The sequence below is a fragment of the Hippopotamus amphibius genome, chromosome 8, assembly GCF_030028045.1.
Source record: "Hippopotamus amphibius kiboko isolate mHipAmp2 chromosome 8, mHipAmp2.hap2, whole genome shotgun sequence".
NCBI classification, from domain to species: Eukaryota; Metazoa; Chordata; class Mammalia; order Artiodactyla; family Hippopotamidae; genus Hippopotamus; species Hippopotamus amphibius.
In genome coordinates this window covers 852,185-871,314 of record NC_080193.1, presented here as the reverse complement: position 1 = coordinate 871,314, position 19,130 = coordinate 852,185, and the positions used below count along the sequence as shown (strand labels likewise).

Genomic DNA, 19,130 nt, shown 5'->3' with positions numbered 1-19,130 from the left:
CCTGCTGCCAGTGCCCCTGCCTCCTCGGTGAGCCACAGCTGCCCCCCACCTCTGCAGGCAACCCTCCAACACCAGCAGGTAGGTCTGGTTCAGTCTGCTATGGGGTCACTGCTCCTTCCCCCCGGGTCCTGGTGAGCACATTTTTTTGTGTGCCCTCCAAGAGTGGAGTCTCTACTTCCACCAGTCCTGTGGAGGTCCTGCAATCAAATCCTGCTGGCTTTCAGGGTCTGATTCTCTGGGGATTCCTCCTCCTGTTGCTGGACTCCCAGGTTGGGAAGCCTGATGTGGGGCTCAGAACCCTCACTTTAGTGGGTGGACTTCTGCTGTATAACTGTTCTCCAGTTTGTGAGTCACCCACCCAGCATTATGGGATTTGATTTTAACGCGATTGCGCCCCTCCTACCGTCTCATTGCGGCTTCTCCTTTGTCTCTGGATGTGGGGTGTCTTTTTCGGTGAGTTCCAGTGTCTTTCTGTCGATGATTGTTCAGCAGTTAGTTGTAATTCCGGTGCTCTTGCAAGACGGAGTGAGCGCACGTCCTCCTACTCCACCATCTTAATCCTATCCACCTGTATTCCATTTTGAAATTCTGATCGAACCAGATCTCAGGCCTGGGTTCCGGATTCTCGTTCTCCCCTTGCAGGTGTGTGCGTGTGTGTGTGTGTGTGTGTGTGTGTGTGTGTGTGTGTGTGTGTCCTCACACTATCCCTCAGAGGCACCCTGTAGCCTCTGTAGGTCCTTTCCTGTGTCGCGTGTCCCACAGGCGGTACCGCCCTGCGGGCTGCCTCCTCCAGGAAGCGCCAGGCGATACCGTCAGCATTAGCCTGGGCCCGTGGGCCACGGACCAGTTAGACACGTTTCCCCGAAGGACGTGACGTATGGGAACACCTGTTTTGCTCTGGGGGAGGGGGTTTGGGGGCGGGCGGCCGAGAGCCGGGGGTCCGTGGTGTGGGTGCTGCAGTGTGTGACGGACCGCGGCGCGGAGGCCGGGCGCTTCCCTGGCGGGCCGTGCTTTGCTCCCAGGCCCACGTTGTTGCTGGGGATTACGTGGGGCTCCGGCGGGGGGGGGGTGGGGACACTGGGGAGCAGGTACCCGGTGTCTCCTGGGCGTTGCCCTGTGTGCTTTTGTGCTTTGAAAAGGGCACAGCTGGACTTTGTGCCTAAGTGATCCTGGCCCCGGAGTAGCTTTAACCTCTGTGAGACGGGAGATGGGCCTGCACGTCGGGGGCCGCCGTCTGGTAACCGGGGGGGCTGCTGGACTCGGGGGTCTGCTGCACTCCGCCCCCCGCCCCAGCCCCGCACACGCCTGGCGCCCACCTGTTCACCTCTAATCACCGAACCCTGGCCCTGATTCCCCACTCACAGCCCATCCTGAACCCCAGCCCTGACTCGGGCGTCTCAGAGCCTGTCCCGACCGTGACCCTGACCAGCACCTGGACGCGTGACCTCTGGGCTCGGGAAGTTGCCCTCTGCTGCTGGGGGCGGCCCTGCTGCCCTCCTGTCACCTTCAGGCGTGGAGGGGGCCCGGCTGGTGCCCCCCACCCGTTCTGCGCCTGTCAGTCACGGCTCTGGATAGGAAGGAAGCACCGTGTCACCCCGGAGCTGTGCCAGGGGATGAGCTGTGGACCCTGCAGTTTATCGTTCACAGTGGAAATTGCTCTTTTTTTTAATTGTTTTTTTTTACCGATGACCAAAGTAACGTGTCTGTCCTTTTAATAATTCAGAACTTAACAGTCCGCCCTCACCCATCACCTAGAAATCGGTAGCGTCTGGTGTGTACATGACGGGTCCTCGTGGGTTCCGGCCCAGCCCCCACCCCCACTGCGTTCTTCATTTCTTTTTTTTCGAGGTCCCACGGTGGGGGGGCACAGCCTCTGCGAGGAGCCGAGGTTGGCCCCCTCCCACTTTGGAGCAGGATGACGTCCCCGACGCGGGCGGCTACTTCCAGGCAAAACCAGAGTGACGTCTCGGGCTCACCGCCGGGCCGTCCTGCTGGCTGCACCCAGCGTCCACACGTCTAAACGTTAGCACCCTGTGGCCAAACGGGGTTTATCCCAGAGACACAAAGAGGATGGGGCGACGGTACCCCCCTCAGAGTCCAGGGAGAGAAGCCGCACAGTCACGGCCGGGGCTGCCGGGGTGTCAGCTGAGCCCCGCCCCCGGCCCTGGGCCTCCAAGGACTCGGCAGCCCCGGCCTGTGGAGACAGCCCGCTATCAGCATCAGCGTCCGCGGTGGCCAGGGGCTGACGTCCCGCCCGAGTCCGGTGCTGAGAGGCGGCGGCCTGGTGCGTTTGCTCCGGGACCGACCCCGGATCTCCCCAGTGAGGAGCCGGGACCCCCCTGGCTTAGTTTTGTTTTACAGCAGAGAGACGGTTTGGGGGTGTGGGTTCGGAAGCCGCTTTCGGGTGAGAAGCCGCATTAGAGCATCGCAGCTGTGCCTAGGTAGCCTGGCGACCCGTGCGGGTTGGAGGGCCACCTGGCGGATGCCGGGCGGGGCTGGGGGCCGGGGCTCTGGGTCTCGGTGTGTCGCTTCTGGTTGGTGTGTGTGTGTCTCGTGGTCTACACTGTTGCGAGTTTGCTACTGGGGATTGAATAAGGACCCACAGGGAGAATTTGCAGCTGTGACCACCTGGAAACAGAGCCCCTTCTAATCGGGAGTGTTCACTGAGCTCCCTCCAGGCTGCGTTCTCCTAAATGGGGTGATTTTCAGGTCTCAATGCGTAAGAAAAAGGCGGTAACGCCGCGAGGCCACTGTTTCCTTCAGACTCCGGGGCAAACTGGCCTGAAAACGGATCCTTGGGCACAATACAGCTTTGCAGCCTGACTTATTGTGTAAACGGGAAGGAAAATGGGATGAAACACCTTTGTGCCGTCTGTGGTGTCACCGTGTGAGAATAACCTGGTGCCAGGATGTCACGGGTGGCTCGATGGGCAGGGGGTGCAGGGCGCCCGGCCGCCACCCCAAGGGGAGGACGACTTGCTGTGGATTCAGCCGCCTCCTCCCCCACCCCCACCCCCCGCCTCCCACGGCGCTGCCGCTCTTTGGTCACCACCCCTGAGCCTCAGGCTCCCCCCTCCCCACCCCCGGGTCTGGGGGTTGAAACATAGGAAGGTCTCTGTCTCCCCGTCTCCTACCCTCCAGGGCACTCCATTTGGCCAGAGAGCTGCCCAAACTCAGGCCGGGCAGCATCGCTCAAGGTGAGTCCCCTCTAGGGGTGTGAATGCAGAGGCTGGGTAGCCGAGGGGACGGAACAGATCTGGGTCCACACCCCTCCTTCAGCTTCGGGTTTGATTGACTGATTAATTGATTGATTGCCAGGCCACGGCATGTGGGATCTTAGCTCCCCGAGCAGGGATTCAACCTGCGCCCCCTGCATTGGGAGCACTGAATCTTTTTTTTTTTTGGCACACGGGCTTAGTTGCTCCGTGGCATGTGGGATCTTCCTGGAGCTGGGATTGAACCCGTGACCTCTGCATTGGCAGGCAGATTCTTAACCACTGCGCCACCTAGGAAGCCCTGAAGGAAGCACTGAATCTTAACCACTGGGCCACCAGGGAAGTCCAGCTTCCTTTTTATTTAATTGGAAGAACAACATGCCAACTTCGAGAGATGTGCAAAGAGCAGGGAAACGCTTCTTTCATCGACCTGTGCAACCTACGACCTCACCTGGGCAGATGCTCGAAATTCATGACCTACCCTCCCCACCTCAGAGGACCCTCGGGCGGTGCTGGGTGGGGCCTGGGGGGAGGCAGATGGGCTGCACGCGGGATCCCTGGCGCCCCGAGTGGGCTGCGCTGAGCGTGGCTTCACCAACAGCGGACCCTAGTTGGGACGTGAATGCTGACGACGGGCGGAAACTCAGACGTTCTGGACATCGCTTCCTTGCAGGGCTGGGAAGAGGGGGCCGAGACACCAAAGCCTTAATAAAGCACAGGAGGTGAAGCAGGCACCGCGTGAGGAGGCTTCAGAATGTCTCGCAGGTGTGTAAAGCCTTCAGGCAACACAGAGGCAGGCCCTGAGGCCCCGGGGGTTCACAGGTGGTCCGTGTGAGCCCCACTGGCCACAGCGGCCCCTGACACACAGAAGAAACTTCGGAGGAGGGTGGGGCTTTAGGAAGACCTACGTCTCAGCTTGTTAAGTGGCCTTCAAAGCTCTTAACGGCACAGACCAGGTTCAGGAGAAAAGAGAACAATGGAGAATGAAACGGGCCCCTGCTGGCAGCTGCCTGAACCCAGGGAAGAGCCGGGCCAGACGGAGGAGGTAGGGGGCCCGAGCTGCCACTCGAAGGGGCACCCGACAGCGGAGTCCCAACGACGTGCGTGTTGCCACTGGGAGGGACACGTCCTACGTCAGATCTTGAGGACGGTAACCAGGGCCACGTGAGCTGCCGGAGCTGGTTATGACGGCGACCACAAAGGACAGGGCCCCGGGGCCCCTTTAAGTCCCACCGAGGGGCTTCCCTGGAGGCGCAGCGGTTAAGACTCCAGCTGCCAATGCGGGGGACACGGGTTCGAGCCCTGGTCCGGGAAGATCCCATATGCCGTGGAGCAACAAAGCCTGTGCACCACAACGACTGAGCCCATGCGCCTGGAGCCCGTGCTCTGCAACAAGAGACGGCACTGCAGTGAGAAGCCCGCGCGCCACAACGAAGAGTAGCCCTGCTCACCACAACCAGAGAACGCCTGCCTGCCCACAAAAACGAAGACCCAATGCAGCAAAACAACGTAACATAAAAAATAAAAATAAATAAATCCCACTGTGTCCATCACTGTGTCCCACAGGGAGCCCTGGTGACTATGACGGTTAGAAATCAACTTCACTTTGTGATGGAGGCGGGGGCCATTTACTTACTTACAAAAATACTTGTGTATTTTTTGTTAATTAATCACTGTCTTTCTTTCTTGGCTGATTGGGGCTTCGTTGCTGCGTGCAGGATTTCTGTAGTTGCGGTGAGCTGGGGCTACTCTTCATTGCGGTCCGTGGGCTTCTTATTGTGGTGGCTTCTCTTGTTGCGGAGCTAGGCTCTAGCTCTCGGGCTTCAGTAGTTGCGGCAGGTGGGCTCAGTAGTTGTGGCCCGAGGGCTCTAGAGCACAGGCTCAGTAGTTGTGGCACATGGGTTTAGTTGCTCCGAGGCATGTGGGATCTTTCTCAACCAGGGCTCAAACCTGTGTCCCTTGCATTGGCAGGCAGATTCTTTTTTTGATGTATGGCAACTTGCTGCCTTTTTTTTTTTCTCTAATTTATTTATTTATTGGCTGTGTTGGCCCTTTGTTGCTGCACACGGGCTTTCTCTAGTTCTGGCGAGCGGGGGCTACTCTTCGTTGTGATGTGTGGGCTTCTCATTGCCGTGGCTTCTCTTGTTGTGGAGCATGGGCTCTAGGCATGTGGACTTCAGTAGTTGCGGCACACAGGCTCAATACTTGTGGCTCACGGACTCTAAAGCACAGGCTCAGTAGTTGTGGTGCACGGGCTTAGTTGCTCCACAGCATGTGGGGTCTTCCCGGACCAGGGATCAAACCTGTGTCCCCTGCATTGGCAGGCAGATTCTTTTTTTTTTTTTTAAGCTATTGGAATGTATTTGCTTTACACTCTTGTACCAGTTTTTGAGATACACCAAAGTAAATCAGCTGTATTTATACATATATCCCCATATCCCCTCCCTCCCACGACTCCCTCCCACGACTCCCTCCCACCCTCCCTGTCCTGGCCCTCTAAGGCATCGCCCATCATCGAGTTGATCTCCCTTTGTTATACAGCAACGTCCCACTAGCCATCTATTTTACAGTTGGTAGTATATATATGTCTATGCTACTCTCTGACTTCGTCCCAGCTTCCCCTTTGCAACCCCCAACCCCGTGTCCTCCAGTCCATTCTCTGCATCTGCATCTTTATTCTTGCCCTGTCACTGGGTTCATCAGTACCAATTTTTTTTTTTTTAGATTCCGTATGTATGAGTTAGCATACAGTATTTGTTTTTCTCTTTCTGGCTCACTTCACTCTGTATGACGGACTCTAGGTCCATCCACCTCACTACAAATAACTCAGTTTCATCCCTTTTTATGGCTGAGTAATATTCCATTGTATATATGTGCCACATCTTCTTTACCCATCCGTCTGTTGATGGGCATTTAGGTCGCTTCCATGTCCTGGTTATTGTAAATAGCGCTGCAATGAACATTATGGTACATGTTTCTTTTTGGATTATGGTTTTCTCTGGGTATATGCCCAGGAGTGGGATTGCTGGGTCATATGGTAGTTCTATTTTTAGTTTTTTAAGGAACCTCCAAACTGTTTTCCGTAGTGGCTGTACCAACTTACATGCCCACCAACAGTGTAGGAGAGTTCCCTTTTCTCCACACCCTCTCCAGCATTTATTCTTTCTAGATGTTTTAATGATGGCCATTCTCACTGGTGTGAGGTGATACCTCATTGTGGCTTTGACTTGCATTTCTCTAATGATGAGTGATGCTGAGCATCTTTTCATGTGTCTGTTGGCCATCTGCATGTCTTCTTTGGAGAAATGTCTATTTAGGTCTTCCGGGCAGGCAGATTCTTAACCACTGGGCCACCAGAGAAGCCCTCACTTACTCATTTCATTTTTTTTAATTAATTAATTAATTAATTGTTTTTATTGGCTGTGTTGGGTCTTCGTTGCTGCACATGGGCTTTCTCTAGTTGTAGCGAGCGGGGGCTACTCTTCATTGTGGTGCGCAGGCTCCTTATTGTGGTGGGTTCTCTTGTTGCAGAGCACGGGCTCTAGGTGCGTGGACTTCAGTAGTTGCAGCACATGGGCTCAATAGCTGTAGCTCATGAGCTCTAGAGCGCAGGCTCAGTAGTTGTGGTGCACGGGCTTAGTTGTTCCGCAGTATGTGGGATCTTCCTGGAGCAGGGCTCGAACCCAACCCGTGTCCCCTGCATTGGCAGGCAGATTCCTTTTTTTTTTTTTTAAGGATCTTTGAATTTAAGCTTTACTCTTAATTTGTTTCCATGTTAATTTTTTTTGAGGCTTTCTCTGACCACTTTAATTTTTTTTTAATTTTTAATTTTTTACAATAAATTGCATATATTTAGAGTGTACAGTTTGGTACCCCAATCTCCCAGTTTATCCCCCCCAACCCTCCCCACTTTCCCCACTTAGTGTCCATATGTTTGTTCTCTACATCTGTGTCTCTATTTCTGCCTTGCAAACTGGTTGATTTGTACCATTTTTCTATAGTCCACATATATGTGTTAATATACGATATTTGTGTTTCTCTTTCTGACTCACTTCACTCTATATAACAGTCTCTAGGTTCATCCATGTCTCTAAACATGTCCCAGTTTCATTGCTTTTTACAGCTGAGTAATATTCCATTGTATATATGTACCACATCTTCTTTATCCATTCATCTGTTGATGGACATTTAGGTTGCTTCCATGTCCTGGCTATTGTAAATAGTGCTGTAATGAACATTGGGGTGCACGTGTCTTTTTGAATTATGGTGTTCTCTGGGTATATGCCCAGCAGTGGGATTGCTGGGTCATATGGTAATTCTATTTTTAGTTTTGCAAGGAATTTCCATACTGTTCTCCACAGTGGCTGTATCAATTTACATTCTCACCAACAGTGCAAGAGCGTTCCCTTTTCTCCACACCCTCTCCAGCATTTACTGTTTGTAGATTTTCTGATGATGCCCATTCTCACCCGTGTGAGGTGATACCTCATTGTCGTCTTGATTTGCATTTCTCTAATCATTAGTGATGTTGAGCTGCTTTTCATGTGCCTCTTGGCCCTCCGTATGTCTTCTTCAGAGAAATGCCTATTTAGGTCTTCTGCCCATTTTTTGATTGGGTTTTTTGTTTTTTTGATATTGAGCTGGATAAACTGTTTACATATTTTGGAGATTAATCCTTTGTCTGTTGATTGGTTTGCAAATATTTTCCCCCATTCTGAGGGTTGTCTTTTTGTCTTGCTTATAGTTTCCTATGCTGTGCAGAAGCTTTGAAGTTTCATTAGGTCCCACTTATTTATTTTTGTTCTTATTTCCATTATTCTAGGGGGTGGATGAAAAAAGAGCTTGCTGTTATTTCCATCGAAGAGTGTTCTTCCTATGTTTTCCTCTAGGAGTTTTATAGTGTCTGGGCTTACATTTAAGTCTTTAATCCATTTGGAGTTTATTTTTGTGTATGGTGTTAGGGAGTGTTCTAATCTCATTCTTTTGCATGTAGCTGTCCAGTTTTCCCAGGACCACTCATTCAAGAGGCTGCCTTTTCTCCATAGTATATCCTTGCCTCCTTTGTCATAGATTAGTTGACCGTAGTTTGTGTCTGGGCTTTCTATCCTGTTCCATTGATCTATATTTCTGTTTTTGTGCCAGTACCATACTGTCTTGATCACTGTAGCCTTGTTATATAGCCCAGCAGGCAGATTCTTAACCACTGCGCCATGCAGGAAGTCCCCACTTACTCAGTTTTAAATACCCAGTTTTTTGAACTCTCTTCTGAGACTGTTAGTAACTGATATGTCAGAAGAAACCTTGAAAAAGCCTTTTCTCCAGATGGAGCGTAGCTTTCTCTCCAAGATGTACTAACTAAATACCAGGGTTACCTTTCCATCTGCACGAATGGATACTGCAGCCTCGTAAGAGCAGGCTCTCAGCCTCCAAAGAGAGCAGCCTGCAGCCCCTGGGGAGAGACCCTACAGGAAGCGAGTCTGGAGGTGCGGGTGGGTAGGAGGCTGCACCCAGGTGAGTTAGGCTCTGTCCCGGAGCGGATTCCCAAGTTAAAGCTGTTCCCATGAAAGGAGCTGGCAACGTGTGGAATTCTACCCCTGCCTTCCTGGAATATGACTTAATACGGCCCTGCCGCTCACCTTATACGACTCCATTCCCAGGCCAGGAACCAGGCACGGGGGGATGTGGTTTGTACACACCGTCAGAGCCATGGGTCAGATGGTAGGAGCTCTTTCATCTCAGGTCCCTAACACTGCTGCTACTTTGTGCAGAGATTTGTTGGTTTACCCTGTTGGATTTGAAGGATGGCTTTTTTTTTTTTGCATAATCTGAGTTTTCTTTAAACTTTTAATTAATTAATTAATTAATTTATTTATTTATTTATCTTGGTTGCACCAGATCTTAGTTGTGGCAGGCTGGCTCCTTATTTGCGGCCGGCGGGCTCCTTAGTCGAAGCTCGTGGGGTCCATATGTTGTGGCATGTGAACTCTTACTTACGGCATGCATGTGAGATCTAGTTCTCTGCCCAGGGATCAAACCTGTGTCCCCTGCACTGGAAGGTGGATTCTTAACCACTGTGGTACCAGAGAAGTCCTATAACCTGAGTTTTGAATCCTAAGAGTTGTCTGCTTTCAAATACAGGATACAGGGGTTAAACACAAGTGCTGTAGGGCAGCACTTCCTCCAGGATTTAACAATCTCCCCCCGCCCCCAAGGTGGGGAGAACTCCTGGCAACAGATTTGAGGGCCCCTCACCTAAACGAGGGGCCCCGCGGGGCATGGATGATACTCTGACCACCGACAAAGGATGCCCAAGACCCGAATACGGTTTTGATGGAACTTTCTGGCTGAACGAGGCTGTAAGGTGTCCGAGGAAAAGACAGAGAGTGGTCAGCCCTGTGTTAAACACTCGGGTCTTGAACTCACAAGGACAGAGAGCCGCTCCCTGATGGAGGGAAGCTTTTGCCAGGGCAGCCATCCCCACCAGGACACAAGCACGGGGGCTCCCAGGGAAGGCAGGTTCTGCCGCACGTGGATCCCCAACTTCTGAGTCATTGCAAAACCCCTGTAGGAAGTTCTTCAAGGGGGTGACCATGACCCTGTAGACTGACCTCTCTGGAGGATGACCGTCCTGAGACCAGCTCTGTCCTCGCTGGACTGGACGCGGGCGGTGCTCCCCGTGGCCCCTACCTCGGTGAAGCAGAAGGGATACGGATGGCCCCAGGCTGGCAGGCGAATCCCTGGCGGATCTTATGTTGCTTCTCAGATGGAAGCCGTGAGCAAGAAATGAAGCTGAAGGGAAGGCTGCAGGGGTGACTTTGGTAAAGGGAAACTCTTCAGAAGGCAGTTTTTAAAAAATTGAGGTACAGTTGGTTTACAATGTTGTGTTAATTTCTGCTGTACAGCCAAGTGACTGAGTTATACACACACGTACATTCTTTTCTATATGCTTTTCCCCTGTGGTTTACCCCAGGAGATTGGATGTAGTCCCCTGTGCTCTACAGTAGGACCCTGTTGGTTATCCATCCTGTATATTAGAAGCTGGCATTTGCTAACCCTGAACTCCCAGTTCATCCCTCCCCCATGTCCCCTCCCCCTTGGCAACCAGAAGTCTGTTCACAGCGTCTGAGACTCTTTCTGGTTCATAGATAAGGTCATTTGTGTCATATTTTTGATTCCACATGCAAGTGATGTCATATGGTATTTGGTTTTCTCTTTCTGACTTACTTCACTTAATATGATAATCTCTAGTTGCATTTATGTTGCTGCAAATGGCATTATTTGGATTTTTGGTTTTGTTTTGTTTTTTCTCTGGCCGTGCCAGGTGGCATGCAGGATCTTAGTTCCCTGACCAGCAATCGAACCTGTGCCCCCTGCAGTGGAAGCGTGGAGACCTAACCACGGACCGCCAGGGAAGTCCCATTATTCTTTTTATGACTGAGTAGTATTCCATTCTATACATGCACCACATCTTCTTTATCCGTTTATCTGTCGATGCACATTTAGGTTGCTTCTATGTCTTGGCTACTGTGAACAGTGCTGCTGTGAACATTGGGGTGCATGTGTCTTTTTGAATTATAGTTTTGTCTGGATATATGCCCAGGAGTGGGATTGCTGGATCATATGGTAGCTCTATTTTTAGTTTTTTTTTAATTAATTAATTTTTTATTTATTAGCTGTGTTGGGTCTTTGTTGCTGTGCATAGGCTTTCTCTAGTTGTGGCGAGCAGGGGCTACTCTTCCTTGCAATGTGCGGGCACCTCATGGTGATGGCTTCTTTTGTTGTGGAGCACGGACCCTAGGTGCGTGGGCTTCAATAGGTATGGCATGTGGGCTCAATAGTTGTGGCTCCAGGGCTCTAGAGCGCAGGCTCAGTAGTTGTGGTGCACGGGCTTAGTTGCTCTGCAGCATGTGGGATCGTTCCGGGCCAGGGTTTGAACCCCTGTCCTCTGCATTGGCAGGCGGATTGTTAACCACTGTGCCACCAGGGAAACCCTATTGTTAGTTTATTGAGGAACCTCCATACCGTTCTCCACAGTGGCTGCACCCATTTACAGTCCCACCAGCAGTGCAGGAGGGCTCCCCTTTCTCGACACCCTCTCCAGCATTTGTTATTTGTAGACTTGTTGATGACGGCCATTCTGACCGATGTGAGGTGATACCTCATTGTGGTTTTGAGTTACGTTTCTCTAATAATTAGTGATGCTGAGCATCTTTTTATGTGCCTGTTGGCCATCTGTATGTCTTCTTTGCAGAAATGTCTGTTTAGGTCTTTGCCCATCTTTTCATTGGGTTGTTTGTTTTGTTGTTGTTGAGTTGTAGGAGCTATTTGTATATTTTGGGAATTAAGCTCTCGTTGGCCACATTGTTTGCAAATAGTTTCTCCCATTCAGTAGGTTGTCTTTTTGTTTTGTGTATGGTTTCCTTTGCTGCGCAAAAGCTTGTAAGTTTGATTAGGTCCCATTTGTTTATTTTTGCTTTTATTTCTATTACCTTGGTGTAACTGAAATGGGGTCTGGCTGCTCGACCTTCAAGGCCAACAAAGAGGCCAGGTTGGTGGAAAAGAAAGTTTACTTCATTCTGGATGCTGGCAACTGCGGGGGGGGGGGGGGGGGGGGAAGGGCAGACATCTGTCCAAAGGCCGACCCTCCCCCCCACCCCGTCAATTGGGTCAAGGGCTTTTATAGACAGAGGGAGGGGCTACATGCAGAAACAGCACAGGCAGCTCTGACGGTCACCTTGAGATTGGTCATCGGTGGTCTGACCAGCATCACCTTGACTGTTTTAGGTACAGTTAGTCTTCAGGTCCAGGGTGGGTTTGTTCCCATTTCTTCGAGGCCAGTTCTCAGAATTGTGGCAGCTTATGTCGTGGCTGCAGCCTGGTCACCGTGTAGTTAACTTCGTCCACCTGGTGGGGTTTAAGCATCTACAAGACAGCTCCCAGGACACGGCTCAGAATATTCTCTGTGGCCCTTGAGAAGGAACTAAAGGCCCTTGACTAGGCTTAATGACTAAACTATGACTGTTTGGTCTCCTTTGACTGTTTTCCTTTGTGTCTGCATTTTCTCACTTCTCTGATTAAACGTATTCTTTGGCTAAAATTTTTCCATAGATAAAAGGTAGGCTGAGGACATTGGTGGGGGGGGGGGGGGCCAGGACCATAGTGTCTTGCTCCGTTTCATTGGGAGACAGACCTAAGAAAACAATGGTCTGATTTATGTCAGAGAATGGTTTTCCTATGCTCTCTTCTAGGCGTTTTATGGTGTCGTGTCTTATGTTTCACTCTTTAAGCCATTTTGAGTTTATTTTTGTGTATGGTGTGAGGGTGTGTTCTAATTTCATTGATTTACATGCAGCTGTCCAACTTTCCCAGCACCACTTGCTGAAGAGACTGTCTTTTTCTCTTTGTATGTTTTTGCCTCCTTTGTCAAAGATCAAATGATCACAGGTGTGTGGGTTTATTTCCAAGCTCTCTGTTCTGCTCCATTTACCCATGTGTGTGTTTTTGTGCCGATACCACGCTGCTGTGACCCCTGTAGCTTTGTAGTTGTCTGAAGTCTGGGAAGGTCGTGCCTCCCACTTTGTTCGTTTTGCTCAGGATTGCTTCAGCAACTCTGGTCTTCTGTGTATACGTATAGATTTTTGGATTATTTGTTCTAGTTTTGTGGAAAATGTCATGGGTGATTTCATAGGGATCACATGACATCTATAGATTGCTTTGGGTAGTATTGCCATTTTAACAACATGTCTCCAATCCAAGAGCAAGGGATAGCTTCCTATTTGTTTGAATCCTCTTTAATTTCCTTTACTAATGTTTTTTTTTTAATCTTGGGTTTTATTTATTTGCTTATTTATTTATTTATTGTTATTTTTATTTTTGCCTGCATTGGGTCTTCGTTTCTACACATGGGCTTTTCTCTAGCTGTGGTGAGCAGGGGCTACTCATTGTTTCAGTGCATGGGCTTCTCAGTGTGGTGGCTTCTCTTGTGGAGCACGGGCTCTAGGCGCACAAGATCAGTAGTTGTGGCACATGGGTCCTAGAGCACGTGGGCTTCAGTAGTTGTGGTGCGTAGCTTCTGTTGCTGTAGCTCGTGGGCTCTAGAGCACAGGCTCAGTAGATGTGGTGCATGGGCTTAGTTGCTCCACAGCATGAGGGATCTTTCTGGACAGGGATTGAACCCATATCCCCTACGTTGGCAGGTGGATTCTTAACCACTGCACCACCAGGGAAGTCCTCCTTTATTAATGTTTTATAGTTCTCAGAGTATAAGTCTTTCACCTCTTTTGTCAGGTTTATTGCTATGTATTTTATTTTTTTGGTGTGATTTTAAAAGGGTTTTTGTTTTTTGTTTTTTTAATTTCCCTTCTGATATTTCATTGTTAGTGTAAAGAAATGCAACCAATTTCTGAATGTTAATCTTGTATCCTGCTACTTTGCTGAATTCATTTATCAGTTCTAGTCATTATTTTGTGGAGTCCTTAGGGTTTTCTATATGTAGTATCATATCATCTGCATGTAGCGACAGTTTTTCCTCTTCCAGAAGGCAATTTATTTGTTTGTTTATTTATATATGGCTGCATTGGGTGTTTGTTTCTGCATGTGGGCTTTCTCTAGTTGTGGTGAGTGGAGGCTACTCTTTGTTGTGGTGTGCAGGCTCCGCATTGCGGTGGCTTCTCTTGTCGTGGAGCATGGGCTCTAGGCACGCAGGCTTCAGTAGTTGTGGCACATGAGCTTAGTTGCTCCACGGCATGTGGGATCTTCCCGGACCAGGGATGAAACCTGTGTCCCCTGCATTGGCAGGTGGATTCTTAACCACTGTGCCACCAGGGAAGTCCCCAGAAGGCAATTTAAATACCTTGCTAGGTTCCCAGACCAACCGTTCTTTTCTCTTGTGATGCTTTCTTTGTTTTTTAACCTCCCAGGCTTGGAAACACAGTTCAGGGATTAGGATTTCCGACACTTTGGCAAAAGCATGTCATCTCTCTCGCTGCTGGATTTGTCACTGAAAACCTCTTTCTGTATTTGATCATGCCGGCCCCTTAACCATGCCTGTCATTCATTTTCCTGCCATCCCCAGTTCCCTGACTTCAGAGGTAACGTATGAGATTAACCACATCACCTGTCCTGCTTTCCTTGACGAAGCTGAAATTTGCTTCTCTCCTTGTGTCCTCAGATAAAAATAAATAACCCTGGTGTGTGCACCCCTGTCAAGGTCCTACTTGGTCAGGATATTGTCGTGTAGAAACTGTTCTTATTTCCAGCCTATGCCCTTGCATATTGAATACCTAAGTGTTTCAGCCAATGGATAATGATCCCGACACTCCAGTGTGTGACAGGTGGGACGCGGTCCCTGTGTGACACATCCTGGATAAACCCGTGACAGGAGCCTAACTGTAGGCACCTTCATTTCAATAAAAATTAATTTAAAAAAAAGAAAAAAAATTTTAAGCATAAATTTTAATATGTCTGGCATTCCACGTACCCCCCTGTGTACACTTTGTGTTTTTTTAAAATTAATTTATTGGCTGCATTGGGTCTTTGTTGCTGTGCGCGGGCTTTCTCTAGCTGTGGAGAGTGGGGGCTACTCTTCGTTATGGTGCGCGGGCTTCTCATTGCGGTGTCACGGGCTTCAGTAGTTGCAGTGTGTGGGCTCAGTAGTTGCGGCGCACGGGCTTAGTTGCTCTGCAGCATGTGGGATCTTCCTGGACCAGGGCTCGAACCCGTGTCCTCTGCATTGGCAGGCGGATTCTCAACCACTGCGCTACCAGGGAAGCCCTGTCTGCAGTTTTGGGCCTATGATGCCTCAACAGCTGGCCTGTGGGTGGTATGTTTATTGGGATCAAAATGTTAACTTGAAACCAGACAAGAGAATATCCTCAGATGAGTGTTAAACAGTGTCATTCCTCAAGCCCGTTAGGTCTACACCCCTTATCAGCAGGGGGTGCGCGGAGTGGCCATCACCCGTCTTCCTCAAGGTTTAGAAACAATCAAAAGATGGGGGGTGGGTGCTGAACCTGTGGGAAGTCAGTCCAATCCATTCTACTTGCTGTCACCGATCAAGGTTGTTTCTTTTTTTTTTTAAGTAGAAAAATTGTTTTTGGCTGCACTACATTGCATGCATATGGTCTTGGTTCCCTGGCCAGGGACCGAACCCATGTCCCCTGCAGTGGAAGCTTGGAGTCCTAACCACTGGACAGCCAGGGAATTCCCTCAAGGACGTTTCAAGAGTGTGTGTCCTCCAGGAGGCACAGAGGCTGAACGTTAATGTGTTTGTCCGAGTTGTTTTCCAGCACCTTGGAGTCAGCTGCCTCTAGTTTCAGCTGAGCTGGTTGGGACTGGATGGGACCATTCGCCCTCCAAGTGAGTCTGCACGAGCGTCCGTTTGGTGACTTTTGGAACGTGCAGAAGCCTGCAGCCTAGTTATGCCTGTGCAGCATGACGGTTACTTTTTCCCAGTTACCGTTCCCTGTCTCCCCACGCCTCAGCTCACCCTGCTGCTTTACTCTTGCTCCCATAAATACCCCAGCCCCTGCCTTTGGAGAGCAGATCTGAGACTAGTGCTCCTCGCTTGGCTACAAACCTGGGTGTCTCAGCATTTTGGTTTGCTGTGTGTCGGGCAAAAACAACATGGTTTGGTAACAGACCCAGATGCTGTACCAGTGAGGAACAGAACCATGGGGAAGGGCAAATGTGAGAAAAACAGCTAAAGTCCATAACAAGAACTCAGGAAGTTGAATGTCAGTGGCAAAAACAGCTGCTCAAATTTCAAGGCCTAGGATCCTTTATTTTCCATTCCACGATGTGTGGCTTTTGTCCTCAATTGTCTCATGGTTGCAAAATGGCTACTACACCTCCAGGCATTGCATCCAAGTTCCTGGAAGAAGCGGGGAGGAGGAAGGAGCAGCACCTCCTATCAGGAAAGCAAAGACTTTCCCAAAGTTTGACTTTGTTGGTTTTAGGCACAGAGGTTTTAGAGGCCAAAGTGCTGAGGTGGACACGTATTGGTCCCCCACCCCAAAGAAAGTCTGCCACAGCTGACCACTGCCAGCAACACAGTGTCGCTCTGAAATATTGGCCAATGTGGGTTTTAAGAAGAAATGAAATAAAAGGCTTTCTATACAAAAAGCAGCGGCAAGCTTGTTATTTCCAAGTAATGACTTTACCTAGAAAACAGGATAAACCAATAAACTGTTAGAGACCTCTAGAAAGACTCAGTAAAGCTGCTTGGTGTAAAATACATAGACAAAAGGATAGTTACACTCGAGTTTTCCTATATATCTTATCACAGAGCTGATTTACAAACCCCACATTACACTGAATTTAAGAATAAGCACATGTGGGGCTTCCCTGGTGGCGCAGTGGTTAAGAATCCGCCTCTCAATGCAGGGGACGCAGGTTCGATCCCTGGTCTGGGAAGATCCCACACGCCGCGGAGCAACTAACCCTGTGCGCCACAACTACTGAGCCTGAGCTCTAGAGCTCACGTGCCACAACTACTGAAGCCCGTGCACCTAGAGCCTGTGCTCCACAACAAGAGAAGCTACTGCAATAAGAAACCCGCGCACCACAATGAAGAACAGCCCCTGTTCACTGCAACTAGGGAAAGCCTGCGCACAGCAACGAAGACCCAAAGCAGCCAATAAATAAATAAATAAATAAATAAATAAATAACATCATTTGTGTAAAAAATATTGCCCTGGGAACTTAAATCAGGCTCTTAAAAAAATAGAATAAATAATATGAACATATATGAAGCAAACTATGTTTTCTGATGGTTAGAGGCAGACTTGAACAGTCATCTACCATTCTCTGATGTGAAGACCTAATATCATATAGAACTATGTTAATTCTTCACAAACTGGTCACATCTATTCAAAATCCCAATGAGATATGCAGGGGCATGAAGAGACTGAGTTATGAGAATATGATTCCTGGGTCACCTGGAAGAATAGATTACATAAAAAAAAAGTCCCAGTCCTACCATCCATGAAAATGATGGCACAGCAATAATGGAAAAGACATGTCTATTGACCAGTGAGGAATGCGGTGACCTTGGATTTTTATGTCCCAGATGCACAGACTGATTTAAGAGTTAAATGTACAATATAATGAAAAAGGGACCTAAGGGTTTCTTAGAGCCAAGTAAAAATAGAAAGAAAAATTGCACTGACCTGATTACACAAATTCAAAAACCTCTTGTACACTGAAAATGAAGTAACAAAGAAAATGCACATGCTAGGGCAACATGTGCACACATTCCATGCCTGTGTACTGCATACATGTATATACTGATAAATGTACGTGCATACATTGTGTACACGTATACAGTATTATACATGTATACGTGTGTATATATTGACACGTAAATCTCTGCTGTATATATGTATATGTGTGTATTGTATGTTTATATATTGCATGTACGTGTGTACATAAAAGAATGGAATGAATGGACAAAAGATAGGACTAGACAATTCGTATGAAGAGAAAAACAGTCAAAAAGAAGAAACAAGTAACTTTTTTATTTTTAGGCTTTGTCAGATCTTAGTTGTGGCATGCGGGACCTTCGGTGAGGCATGCAAGATCTTTTTCACTGTGGTGCGTGGGCTCTTTGTTGCAGCGTGTGGGCTCCAGGGCACGTGCGCTCTGTAGTTTGCAGCACTCAGGCTCTCTCATTCAGGCTCGCAGCTCAGTAGTTGTTGCGCACGGACTTAGTTGCTTCGCGGCATGTGGGATCTTATTTCCCTGACCAGGGATTGAACCTGTGTCCCCTGCATTAGAAGGCAGATTCTTTACCACTGGACCACCGGGGAGGTCCCACAAGTAACATTCTTAGTGTATCAAAATGGCAAATATAAAAAGTGAGCCATTTGGAATTCCCTGGAAGTCCAGTGGTTAGGGCTCAGTGCATTCACTGCTGTGGCCCAGGTTCAATCCTTGGTTGGGGAACTAAGATCCTGCAAGCTGTGCAGTGCAGCCAAGAAAAAAAAAAAAGGCCAAAGCACATGTAGTTGAGGTCTATCCCAGTGGGGCTCTTTCTGTGGACTTACACAGTGGGAAATGCCTCACAGAGTTAACTATGCGGTTGCCTTTACTCACAGGACTATGTGTCAGATCTGTGGGGAGGAACCACAAGACAGAGCTGCTAATACACAGTGAAAAAGCTAACAGTCACACATTTTTTATCTTCAGTATCGGCATATGCTAACTGTTCTAGGATGTACCTGCTTAGGAGCGAATGTGATTTGAAGTTAATGAATGTTTAGAGGCTGCCTAAAATTCAGAACCAGGCGGATCCAGCTTCTGACCCTGCACTGGTCCTACAGTAAAACTGCGGGAGCAAACGATCCTGACGAGCGCAGGCGGGGAAGTCTTCACGTGTGTCCATATTCCACTGGAGGCCAAAGAAGCCCAACTAAAAAAAGTTGTGGACTGCCTCTCACGACTGTGGATTGAGCAAAAATTCTTTTTTGAAAGGGCTGTGTTGAAGATTATGACTCATACACTGGAGTAACCAAGGTGATTGGTAGTGGAATGAATCAGAACATGTAAAATTCCTTAAAAATTTATTTATTGACTTAAATAATTTTGCCTATAATAAAGCCTTTTACATGTGTTTAAAAAAAATAAAAAAGGCACATGTATACACGCAGGGAAAAAAACTGGAAGGAAATGCATCTCAGGTCATGACCCGTAAACTGATTCTAAGGGTAGTTTTTATTCTTATAAACTTGATTCCCCTCCTCCCCAAATTTCTTCACTATACGTGTATTACGTGTATGATCAGAAAACAAAGTTTATATGTAAATAAAAGAACATCTAGACTTCAATGGAAGGGGGCCAAAGGGTATTTCAAACAGTTTTCAAGAAGAAAGACCAATAATAAGAAATGTGCCGTTTCAGCGTCACTGGTTATCAAAA

General features: G+C 48.7%; 1 non-coding gene across 1 annotated transcript; it reads left to right on the top strand.

Annotated features, from left to right (window-relative positions):
• Window positions 1-18,219: 18,219 nt before the first annotated feature.
• Window positions 18,220-18,351, top strand: LOC130859733 (small nucleolar RNA SNORA18). Its single transcript, XR_009055288.1, has one exon. It is a non-coding gene; the product is annotated as a small nucleolar RNA SNORA18 (small nucleolar RNA).
• The last annotated feature ends 779 nt before the right edge of the window (window positions 18,352-19,130 follow it).